Here is a 12128-nt window from a genome sequence, read left to right as displayed (position 1 = left end):
GACAACCATCCACCTTCCCGAAAGCCACTTTCCGAGGCAGAAAAGCTGCAAGAAAAAAGCCTGGATTAGCAAGGGAGGTGAGAGGAGCAAACACAAGCCCCAGTGTTAGGCAGCACCTCCCCACTCCCACACCGAGCCGGCAAGCTGCCGGCGCTCCGGCAGGCTGCTGCCTATTGATGCTGCCCCTCCGTGAGGAGCCCCATCCTTTTTTTTTGCTCCGGGTATGTCTTCTGGTGCTCTGCCCCTACCACCAGCGGAGGCCTTATCCGACTTCCATCTCTTCTTCGGAGAATTGAGGGAGCAGTCATTAATCATCCGAGCTGTCCCCTTCGTGGGAGCACAATGGCCTTCTTTATCCCGCACTTCAACAGCCCTGACATGTACAATAACAATCAGCCTTGACGTATCTGTATTGCACCAAAGAGACTTACTCAAAAGGTTCTTTTGCAACATTTCGGGTCATAGTTAAAATATATTGGTTTATTGTAAGGCGAGCGGTACAGATCATATCGGAGATGTATACGGGTTTCTAGGTAGCAGGGCAGCATCTCACAAACATTTTTCTTGCCGCGTTGCTAGCCCAGCCGGCTGAGGTATAGCTGGCTGTTGCAGGGAAGGTGATACGTGCTTTCACGGGGTGGTTTTCCATCCTGACTGTTTTCTCAGGGAATCTTTCTAACGGGAAAATTTGGCGGCTGCTTACTGAGACGTGCAGAGCTTAGGAAATTCCTCTCCCAAAGAGTGCTGCTCCCAACACACGATGGGCAGTAAAGCACCATCCCAGCGATGCCAGTGGGCCCTGAGGGAAATCAGATGAAATCTATCTCCCAACTGATGTCTTCAAGGCAGTCCTGCAGCCAGGGATTTCTCCCGTACAGTGAAGCATCATGGAAATTTGCCCCCAAAACTCCCAGCAGAGGCACAGAAGTCTGCAGGAGCTGCTCATAGGATTTGTCTGAGGGAGCATTCAGACCTCCCCGCCACCACCACACGTGTGCACCAAATGTCTGTGCTATCCACATGGACACGAGGTGGGAGACAACAAGCCGGGTACCGCATCCCCTGGGCATGGGGGGACAGGGAAGGAGGTCAGGAGAGGGGAAGGGAGACACAAAGGATAGCAGGAATGCTAACTAAAAAAGCAGCGAGCTACCTTCACCCACTTTCAACCAGTTGAGAGCTGGGTTAGGAATTTCTAAGCCCTCCTTGAATTCCAGGGCTCCAAAATGCCACTGAACTAGCAGAGGTATTTGTGGACAAGTTGTAGGAGCTCCCAAATAACCAGGAAACACTAAAAAAATAAAGGTGGGGGAAATAAAAACAGGAAACAGGTGGGGTTTACTTTTCCCTTTTTCCCCCCATGTTGTTTCACTGCTTTTTGCAGGGGCAAGCTGTACCTCCGAAACCCAGATTAAATAGTTTGCTACAAAATAAAAATGCAACCAAGTTAACAAACTCTGAGATTTAGGGAGATGTGACTCTGGGAGATACACGAGTAGGTCACCGGAGCATTTCTCAGCTGTCTAGTCCCCATGGCTAACTGCTTTGCCCCTTCCAGTGCCGGTGAAAGCCCATCGTTTATTCACAGCCAGGCAAGCTGCTTTCGCTCAGCCATCCTGGCAGCCAGGCCTTGATTCGGCTTCACCGACTGCAGACCCGGCCCCCTGCTCTGCCTGGGAGCGGCCAGGGCTTATATTTGGGTTTTTTTCCTTCCTTCCTTCCTTCCTTCCTTCCTTCCTTCCTTCCTTCCTTCCTTCCTTCCTTCCTTCCTTCCTTCCTTCCTTCCTTCCTTCCTTCCTTCCTTCCTTCCTTCCTTCCTTCCTTCCTTCCTTCCTTCCTTCCTCCCTTCCTCCCTTCCTCCCTTCCTCTCCTCCCTCCCTTTTTATTTTTCTGACATTTTAAGAAGAAATGCAGGAAGAAAAAAAAGCAAACCCCAAACCAGCCCATTTTCACTGCTCGCAGCACACAATGACCTGGCGAGCGCGCGGTGCCGGCGCTGGCAGCGGCTGCTGGACCCGGTACAGAGCGAGCCGCGCGGTGGCAGTGGTTCAGGAGCAACGCCTGGTGCTGGGAGACGTGCTCTGGGTTGTACCAGCCCCTTGGCAGCTCCAGCAGCAAAAGCAGCTTTTCCCTCTGACATAAACCATGCTCAGATCCAAGCTCTCACCCTCTCTCGTCAGTCCTCCCCTGACCCCTCCATGGAGGAGCGACAGGCGCCCGTGGGGCTCTCGCTGCCGGGTGCCGCGGGTGATGCCGCTGGCTGTGACGTGCCGGCGCGGAGCTGAGCTGAGGGCCCGACAGATGCTTTCTATATGGTCATTTTTTGGTGCAGTGGTTTGATGTATAATTAGAATTATTAGTTATAAATTTAGCCCATCCTCCCTCCCCTGGCCACGAATGAGCTCTGATCTCCTCGCTGTGTTTTCGTTGTTGGCAAATATTTGCGGGAGTGACCGAATTTGGGGTGGGGAGGGCTGCTCGCCCCCGGCCACGTGGCATCGTCCCGATCAGGGCAAGGCGTTTCAAACCCAGGGATGGCACACCATGAGCAGCTGGCAGAGGGGAGGAAGATGGTTTGGGCAAAGAGCCCCCGAAGTACCAGGCGCAGGTTGAAAGGACTGATCAGGTCTTTCCCCCTTCTGCTGCAAGCCGTGGACACAAGCACAGATATTTCAGCTGGTGGGGACTTGCATATCAACGTATCCATCCCTCCAGGTTTTGCTTTTCAGCCTTTCCCCAAATAAAGACTTGTGCCGCTCTGCAACATGCTCAGGCCCCAGGCTTTTTATTATTTCCAAGGTCATTTGCTCTGCAGCAGGGCTGAAAAGCAGAATTGCCTTTCTTGCGCTGTTTATGTCTACCAGATACACACTACTTGCTTTTTCATTTGGATTCATTTTCTGTGCTGTCCTGAGAGAAAGGAGCAAAGCAATTTTCTATTTACTGCAAAATTCCAAGTGAGCAATTTTGTGGATCTGGAGAACGTCAGGAAGAGGTTACTGGACTGTGTACACGGAGGAGGAGGAGAGGAAAAGTGATAGGAGAAGCGCACGGAGCAGGAGAGGCGATGGCTAAAGCTTTTGCAATCCCGTCGCCATCTCAAGAAACCTTTGCCTAAACACCCAAGACTGGTAACTATTACTGGATGTGTGAGTAATTCCTAGATTTTTTTTTAAGTATTTGGAAAAAAGAAATGCATAATGAAAACATTACGCTATTGTCATGCTGCTGACACTGTTGGCCAGATTCTCAGCTGCTGTGAATCATGCTCTCGCCTTTGACTTGAGCAGAATTACGCCTTATTTATCCCAGCTGAGGATCAAATGCATCGGCCAGCGCTCGTACCACCTTTGCCTCGCAGGTCAGAGCAAAGCTCTGCCTAAAAAAGCTGGTAAATTTGGCGATGCCTGCCCGTGGCCGTGCTCTGAAATGCAGCCAAGACTGCAAAGCCCCAGCTACAGCTGGTTGCTGTTGCCTCCAGCCTAACCCCGATGTGATGAGCTTTACGCACATCTCCCAGGGACGGGCAAAGGCAGGCAGCTGCTTTGCCGGGTCCCGAGGACGGGAGCCCTCGGCGGGCAGCGTGGGCAGCGGGCTGGGGTGTGAGCGAGCGGCAGGGCTGCAGCCAGGGAGCTGGGAAGCACCCGGCTGGCAGGAGGGAAGGGTAAACAAGGAATGGTTAGCAGTTTGTGCACACAGATTACTTTCTATATGTTTTTTTAGAACTTAGAATAATTTATTGTAATTACTGTTGGCTGAGTTGTGTTTGAAGAAGGCAGTGCCATTTAAAAGGATTTTTGAAAGACATTGAATTGGGAGGCAATTATTATTTTTTTTTTAAATATGTTTAAGGATTATAAAAGTAATTACTGCCCTCCAGCCAGGATGTCTAATTATGTTAAACTGTGGCTTAAGACAGCACAACTTTCAGTCTCTTCCTTGGGTGGTTCACACAGGAGCAGAGCGCACGTGGCACGGCCGGGGCAGGGCTCAGCACGGGCAGGGACGTCCCCATGGCACCACGGCCGTGATGCAGCCCTCGCAGAGACATGGCACGGGTGCAGGGGGATGAGCACGGGGCCACAAGGAAGCAGGGAAAAAGAGCGGGGGAAAAGAAAGAGAGAAAGAGGAAAATCAGGAGAGCAAGGGAAGTAAGGGACTGCGGGTACCAAGCAGGTATCCCCATCGCCCCAGTCTTTGGGCAGAAGCCAGCCTGATGCCTGCGGGGAAGACCTTGCTCTTGCTTTGGGGAACGGGCATGATGACTCCTCCGGGGCCTCTTCCTGTCCTGTTTTTCTCTGTTTTCCTTTGGGAACCCTTCACGAGCAGCAAGAGAGAAGTATGCGTTTATTTTTCAAGCTTGCCTTTTGAATCCAGCTCCCCTCTGTTCTTCTGCCAACGTGTGAGAAACAAGTTCAGGTTTAAAAGGCAACCTGAAATGTGCATGCATGCACAAAACTGTTTTATTTTTATAATGCCGTGATTTATGGGCCAGCTTGGGGCAGGGGGGATTTCACTGGTGATTTTTTTGAGCGTTTGAAGATTGCCCGTACTGGGAGAGGCAGCCAACATCCTACGTGCCGGGGAAGCGGGCTGCGGTGGGCAGGGGGAGAGGGCAGCACAGGCAGCACCCAGAGTGGCAGAGAGGGTCTCTGCAACCACGCTGCAGCTGCGCGGGAGCAGGGCAGGGCTGAATGTGGCAAGGCAGGAGTGGGGAGGAGGATATTTCAGTAACGGGGATGAGAGGTGGAGCTGCAGGAGTGATAGGCAAAGCTGCATCTTAGGGATGTCTAAAGAGCTGCTGAGATTGGGACTCAGCTTGGAGGTGGGGGACCTGGGGGGAGGTGATTGCTCTTGTAGGCTGAGCTGGATGGAGACTGGATATCTGTGCAGAAATTGGGTGCCCTCCTTCACCATCCCTTCCAGCATCCAGCACTGGCAGTGGGCTCACACGGCTGACCACATACATCAATTTTAAGTACATATTCCCTGGCTCATCCCTCTCACCCCACATGCCATTCTCCCCCAGGCAGCAGCAAGCCAGGAGGCTGTGGGCTCGGTGGGGACTCCTCTTCCAGCACATCTCAAAACAAATTCACCCCATTTAACCCAAACCATCAAGTGTCATTGACACAGAAGAGGCTGTTCCCAGGGCGGCTGCAGGCAGGAGGGCTGTCCCGCACGGTGCTGGCGAGCAGGCTGGGTGCTCAGCCCCAACCTCAGGTGCAGGCACAGAGCAGTGGCTGCAGGCTCGGCCCCGTAGCCCCGGGGAGATTTGCAGTGCAGAGCTGCTGGCTTGCAGGCACCGGGGAGCTAGCAGAAGCACGGAGACACCGCAAGGACAGAGAATGCAGCAAGAGACAACAGAAAATATCTGCTTTCTGGGAAGAGAAAGTGCTGCGCCGCCACGGAGAGCAGCAGCTAGAAAGCAAACCAGGAGCTGCCAGTGCCGGGAGAGGAACAGCAGGGCAGTTTCCAGCAGCCCACGCCGACCTGGAGGTCTGTCAAGTGTCAGGGCTAGATTTATCTCTGGCTCAACTGCACTAGATAGACTAGGGAAAATGCGGCTCCAATACAAGATTTTGTTCAAATATAGAAAATTGTTTATCATCATTATTATTATTATTACTACCACTATTATTATTTTTCAGTCTGGCTCCCTGGTGTCTTTGGGTGATTTTCACCCTTGGAGTCTGTCAGCAGAAAGACTCGGTGTTTTTTTTCCCAAGCCACATGTGGAAGCAGTTTTTGGTGGTTTGGGTCCTTTGTATTCTGTGGATTATAAAAGGTCTCTCCTGTAAGGAGCCTGGAAAAAGAAGAGTACTAATTATTATTAACTCTGCCAAAGCCAATAATATCCTTGGGTAATTATCGGTTTACCCAATTTTCCTGTGAGCCTACTGCGTAAATACACCATTGTGAAGAGGATATTATTTCCTCCACGCTCCACCTCGCCATAGCACTGATGGTTTCGGGCTTGTAATGTGCCCGTTGTGATCAGGGTTGTTAATTTTGGCAGGCGATCACCACCAATAATCAAATACAAGATGGGAAACGGCGCGAGTCGATGCGCTCCCTCCACCCTCCCAGTCCAGCCCCTTCTCTCCAGCCTTGCCAAACGCCTCTGGAACCTCTTGCCCCAGCTGGGGCCATTTGCCACCTCCATGCAAAATCCAGCAGGATGCTCCCGAGGGACCATGGCCACCCCTCCAATGCTTCCCAGGCCGGGCCAGCGTCACGGCATGTCACGGCAGGGACTGTCCCGTTGACCAGCTGCCTCCGTGTCCGGCCCCGAGCGTGACTTTCCCTGCCGCGATGAGGTGAAGTGTGGGCAGGGAGCTGGCAGGGAGGAAGCGTGTCTCACGGCAGGAGACCCGAGCCGCTTTCCCTTTCATCACCACTCATTTATTTGGATTAGAGTCAGCTCTCTCCTGAATCCTTTGTTCGCTGTTTGTTATTCCACATGCACCCAGTGCTGCGCGTTCATCTTTATTAGCTCTAATTGCTTCCCCGTTCTAATGGGATCTCGCTATTCGCATACAATTGAAAGGAAATGTATTCATTAAAATAATTCTCCTCCTAACTGTTGTTTAGGGCTGGTGCTGTCAGTACTGCTCGCCGTGATTTTCTCCCTGCCCACTGCCGAGCGCCAGACGGGACCAGGACGCAGGCAAAGCTTCATTAACGATTTTATGTTAACATGAACTGTAGGCTTCAGGCTCAGGTCAGTTTGGGCGATGTTTGGTGATAAAGGTCGCAAAGCCACCCGGCTGCTCTTTCTGTGGAGTTTGAGGAGCACGTGAAGGGGTGGCACGTGTGTGCTCCCATCCACAGGCAACCAAACGGCTCTCCCGGCCGCGCCGGGGCTGCGCTTGGCCCCGCTTGCAGTCCCACGCACCAGCGCTCCCCAGCCTTCACCTTCAAGGGGAAGAAATTAAACGAGAAAGCAGCCGAGAGAGGATAAAGCCAGAGATGCTTGAGAGCCGGAGAAACTACGCTAGGCAAAAGTCTCCAGTCAAAATTAGTGACAAGAGACAGCTTCAAGCAGCAAACAAGCCATCTTCCTAACAGCTTGGCTTCCTCCCTGGCACTCAGACCAACGTTTCCTCCTTATTTATTTCCTCCCACCAGTGCTAGTTAAGCATCTTTAGGGAACACTTTAATGACCCTTCTTCCTCCTCGCTGTTTACGCTCGGCTTTCCCTCGCCTACCTGGGGGCGGCTGAGGTACCATCGCCACCGTAGCTAAGCAACCTCCCCATTAGCACACTTGTGGCTCAGACCAAGGCATCTCCTCACCAGCTTTGCACAATTAGCCCTCCGGTTTTTGTCTGCGGTGCCCCTCTTCTCCCCTCCTGACACCTCTGAACGGCTTGTTTCTGCAGCACTGTCCACTTAAATGAATAGATTTCCTTTTCAATGCAAAAAACATCCCTTGCTTTATCACATTCCCAATCCTCTGTGAAAGCTGCATTCCCTCTCCTGGCATATTTATGCCATAATTTGTTAAGACTGTCATGTAAGGCCAGGGATGGGAAACTGGCAGTTTCGGGGCTTGCAGAGGTGTTTCAGCAGAGATGGGCAGCACATTCTCCTTGTAAGCAATGCAGATGTGCAGAAGTTGTCCCTGCAAACAGGGCTGGCAAGATCCTTCCCTGTTGGGCCGTGCCATGGGCCACATTCAAGTCACTGATGAGCTACGTGAGCGTGGGCACCGCCGGGCACGGCTGCAGGTCAGGAGGGAGCATCACCACCGCCCTGGCAGAGATGAGCCCTGCCAGCATCCCCTGTGCTCTTGTTCCCATCCTGTGTCACCTCTGCAGGGGTGGCTTTGCAATTGGTACAAAGCCCACGTGATGTCCGTTCTCACTAGCAGGGTATTCCCAGACCCCCCAAGTGTCCCCTTGTGCAGACACAGCCTTGCAGCTTTTCTGGAGCTGATCCTGGACTGGAGCTGGTCTGGGAGCTTCGTTTAAAATGCAAATGGCTCGGCATTGCCTAACAACAACGGCACTAATGGGATGCGAGTTTGTGCCCGCTAATAGCATCCTGCAGTACTTCTGAAGTAAGCGTCTGCTTTGTCTCCGCATTTGTCTGTCACAGAAGAACATTACCCAGGCCCCGGCTCCCATTCTATTAATATATTTGCTTAATTACACTGTACAGAGCGAGTGCCGGGCTGGCAGACAGACTGCAGAAGCTCCACTATCACTGGAAGTGCTCTGCTGGAGAAGACAGCGGTGACATCACAGGCGGATGACATCAGCCCCGTGACAGGCTCCCGCTCTTCCATCCAGTTCCGCAAACCCTTCTGACCTTGCCCTGCCAACCTCGGGCTTGCACAACATGGATGGGGGTGACCAAGTTGCCCCTGATAAAAGACACACACTGTGCTCCCCAACAACTCGCCCTGCACACCCTTACGCTGGCATCCAGCTGCCGAGTGCTGCCTCCCTCCCCCAGTGAGGGCTCGCCGTCTATCTGCATTTTAAAAGTGCCTATCAAGCCCCAAAAGACAGTGTTAGACAGACAGTAACCATCTGCCTGCAGGTCAAGTGGCCGTGACAGGCATCCTCTGGCCACTAAGACAGCGAGACGGCTTTGAGACCGTCTTCGCAGAGACTCTGTCTGACTGCACAAATCGCTACCTGCTCTGTCACTTTTTATTCATCCTTGGGATGTACTTGAGAGCTGTCAGCTCCCCGAGCCACAGTGAAGCCGAACGTCTTGCCAAAATGGGTGCTCGGGTAGCAAGGGTGGGATGAATGCTTTCGGCAGAGCCGGGAGCCTTGCACCGGGCTGAGGTGTTTCCCCCCGTCGCAGGCAGCCTGCTCACGCACACGGGGAGGGGGGACCCCGGCCTCGATGGCCAGAAGCACCCAGGCAGCACTGGGAATTGCTATGGCCACCAGCTCCTTGCAGGTGCATGGGGTACTTGTTGGTAAATGCCCCTTTACAGCATTGCCGCAAGCTGCGTGAGATGGATGGTGAAGCACCGAGATGTAAACAGGGCAGGTGGCTGCTCACGCCGCCTGGTCTCAGGCTGGGCATCCATGCACCCCAGCTCTGCTTACACTTTTTGGGAAGCCTTGCTGTTTATTTGGCCAAGTGGCGGGACAGCCTATATCCAGCCCAGGAGCTTTCATCTCTAAAAGCCCTACTGAGCTGCAGCTGAAGCTCAGGTCTCCTCTCCTTCCTTTCCTACCTTCCTTCTCCCCACTGAGGTCTTTTCCTGACCCCTCCTCTGCCTTGATGCTTCACTTTGGACCCCGCTCCTCCTTCTCCTCCATCCCTTCTTCAGCTCCCAGAACAAAATGCTAGATCCCTGCCTTTGCAGGTGGTGCTGGTGGGTTGATGCAGGGCACCCTGATGGGTGGGAACTAGTAACAAGTCAAAAATAAAGAAAAGTAATCACCCTCCCCCCAAAACCTCAAACCATAAAGGAACAATAATGGTATCGCAAGGCATGATAGCTCAGTTACTGGGGAGCTCGGGGGGGGCCTTAGGCACAACCCGCTGATGGGGGAAGCCGAGCCAGGGGCCAGGGCAGCCCCGGTGCAGGGTGAGACCCACACCCAGACCCCAGGAGCTCTTGCGGTGACTTGCTGGAGGCAGTTTCTGAAAGATCCTGGGGCATCTGCAGGTCCGAGGATGTGCCGTGCTTACAGGGAAGAACACGTGCAGGCTCTGGAAACGCATGGCGGCAGGATGCTTTTCCTCTCTTCCCAGCCATGGGGAAGGAGGGGAGTCGAGCAGAGAGAGGACAAATCTTGCTCCAAAGACAGTAAAATGAGATTATTATTTTTTTGCCTCGTTCTGCACATAAACCTAACACTTCCTTTGAGGCAGTCCTCAAGGACTTCCCAGGCCCTGACTTCATCAAAAAGGAGAAAATTTAAAAATCTAAGCTGTTCTACCAGAGCTGGTCTCCTGAAGCTTATAAACACGAGTGAGGTTAGCGAGGGGCCGGAGAGACGGGGAAACACGGGCCTGATCCTGCAAATGGTGGTGGGCAGAGAAACCAAGCAGCGCTACTGGAGGGGGCTGCGGCAGGCAGGGAAAAAGGAAATTCCCTGCAAGCCAGGCCTGCCTGGGGGGAGAGGGGTCGTCCGGGCCCTTTGGGGAGGGAGACCTCAGCCCTGCAGGCAGCGGGGCACATCTCTGCAGGCATCGTGCAAACCCCTTCCTGCTCCTGGTGCCTTTGAAAAATCTTCTAAGTAAGACACAAGCGCAGCAGCAGTGGCGGGAAGAGAGCAGGCGGCTGCTCCTCATCCTGCGGCATGTAGGAAACCTTGGCCATGTCAAAGGATGGGGTTGGTTTTTGGTTTTTTTGATCCTAATGCATCTACTCTCTAAGCTTCACTCTGGTTACAAACCTGCGTAAGCTGTCACTTGTGTGCTTTACTATTTTCTACTATTTGCCTATTTTCATTTCCCTGCCTTGTCTAACAGCCTTGTTCCCTCGCTGAGACGTAATCCTGGTCTCCGCGTGCCGCTCCTTGGCAGCACGTGGCCCTGCCTGTGCTCCCCGCCGTCGTCACCGGCGCTCGCTGCAGCCTCGGACAGACGTCTCCAACTGACCTGACGGCTCCGCAGCATCTCGCCGCGTTCCCCAGCTGAAATAATCCCCCCACACCCTGTCAGCTTTCTGCACCAGCGGCCCCACTGCAGTTTAATTAAGACGAAGCCCCTCCTTGCTGTAGAGACTTTCGCTTACCAGCGGATTTCCCTAAGGCCTCATCAACTGAAACACTGCTCTATGCCCACTCCTCCTCTACAGGCAATGCAGCTTTCCTTGGCTGCGCAGGGGGAATGGGCAAGCCCTGGATTTAAGGTTCCTCTGAGAGTACCTGTGTGGGATGCCCCGACACCCAGGGAAGCACACACGTGCATCTGCTCATCAAACTGAGACTGCTCTTGTCCTGGGAAATGATGCATGCTTTTGGTCCAAACCCTGGCTTTTCTCTAGGCTCAGTGCATCAAAATTTAGCTCTTGTATCTGGACCAGGGGCTGCAAATGGCTCTGTGGCTATTGCACAGGCTGGAGTTTGATGTTGTTCTCCAAAAATATGTAAAGCTAGTGACGGCTCTCCAGCTAGAGCAGGAGCGGGGAGAGTTGCCAGCAGCCAGGATACCCAATTACTAGGTTTTTTTTCTCTCCATCGAGCTTGACGACAACATTTGTGTAAAATTATGAAAGCAATGCTCTTCCCTGCTTACAGAAGAAATGAGAACCTATGTGCCATAGGCTTCCAGATGTCACTTTATACTTTCTACAAAAATTTATAGGGAACCCAGTTGGTCCTAGAGGCACAGTTTGAGGAGCAAACATCGAATTGCCACTTGGCAGAGGCGGTCGTGCGGCACGAGCTGGCGGTGCCGCAGCCTGTGTGACGGCACGCTGCCTTTCCCCAGCTGGGCGTTCACGGCCGAAGTGACGCCGGCACCGGGCGAAGCTTCTGCGCCGCACTAGGCTGAAGGGGGCTCAGCCGGCTGTCAGGCTGGCAGCGGGAGGGCAGCGTTTTGGGAGTGGGATGGGCTCTTGTGAGCAGTGAAGAGGGGGATGTGCCCCCCAAGCTGCTCCTGCTCACCAGCTTTCCACGCTCCTCGCTGCTGCTGGACCCGGTACTCCTCCGGCAATCCCTAGCATTGCAAACCGTGTAGGAGCAGACAGGGTAGCAGGATTGGCCCCCTCTCTGACTTTGTTTCGCATTTTCAGTAACATAAATTGCCATGGTTACCAAAGCCTAGGCTCCTCATTAGCAACATTTGCTCTCGATGTCAGATGAACGAAGTTGTTCCTTCGCAGCGCTGAAGGGTGCTGTGGCTGTACCAGCGCCTGTCGCCAGCACAGGCCATCAGTTCCCCCGCAACCTGCCGCCCTGCTGCGGGGACCCAGCACCACCGTGGAAGGCGGCAGTGGGACCAGGGGCACAGGCTGCTTTCCAGAGCCCGTTCTGCTGCGTTTCCCCCAGACCCCAATTATATCCACCCGTATCACGTAGGTGCCTTGCACTCCCTTACCGAGTTGCAAGAACAAATCAGCTTTCATTTTCCCTAATGCACGTTACCGGCAATAGTGTCTTTGAAAGTATAAAACGCATCCACTGTTCATATCATCACTTGGCG

Source organism: Pelecanus crispus, chromosome 9, assembly GCF_030463565.1.
Source record: "Pelecanus crispus isolate bPelCri1 chromosome 9, bPelCri1.pri, whole genome shotgun sequence".
NCBI classification, from domain to species: domain Eukaryota; kingdom Metazoa; phylum Chordata; class Aves; order Pelecaniformes; family Pelecanidae; genus Pelecanus; species Pelecanus crispus.
Note: the sequence above shows the minus strand (reverse complement) of the source record.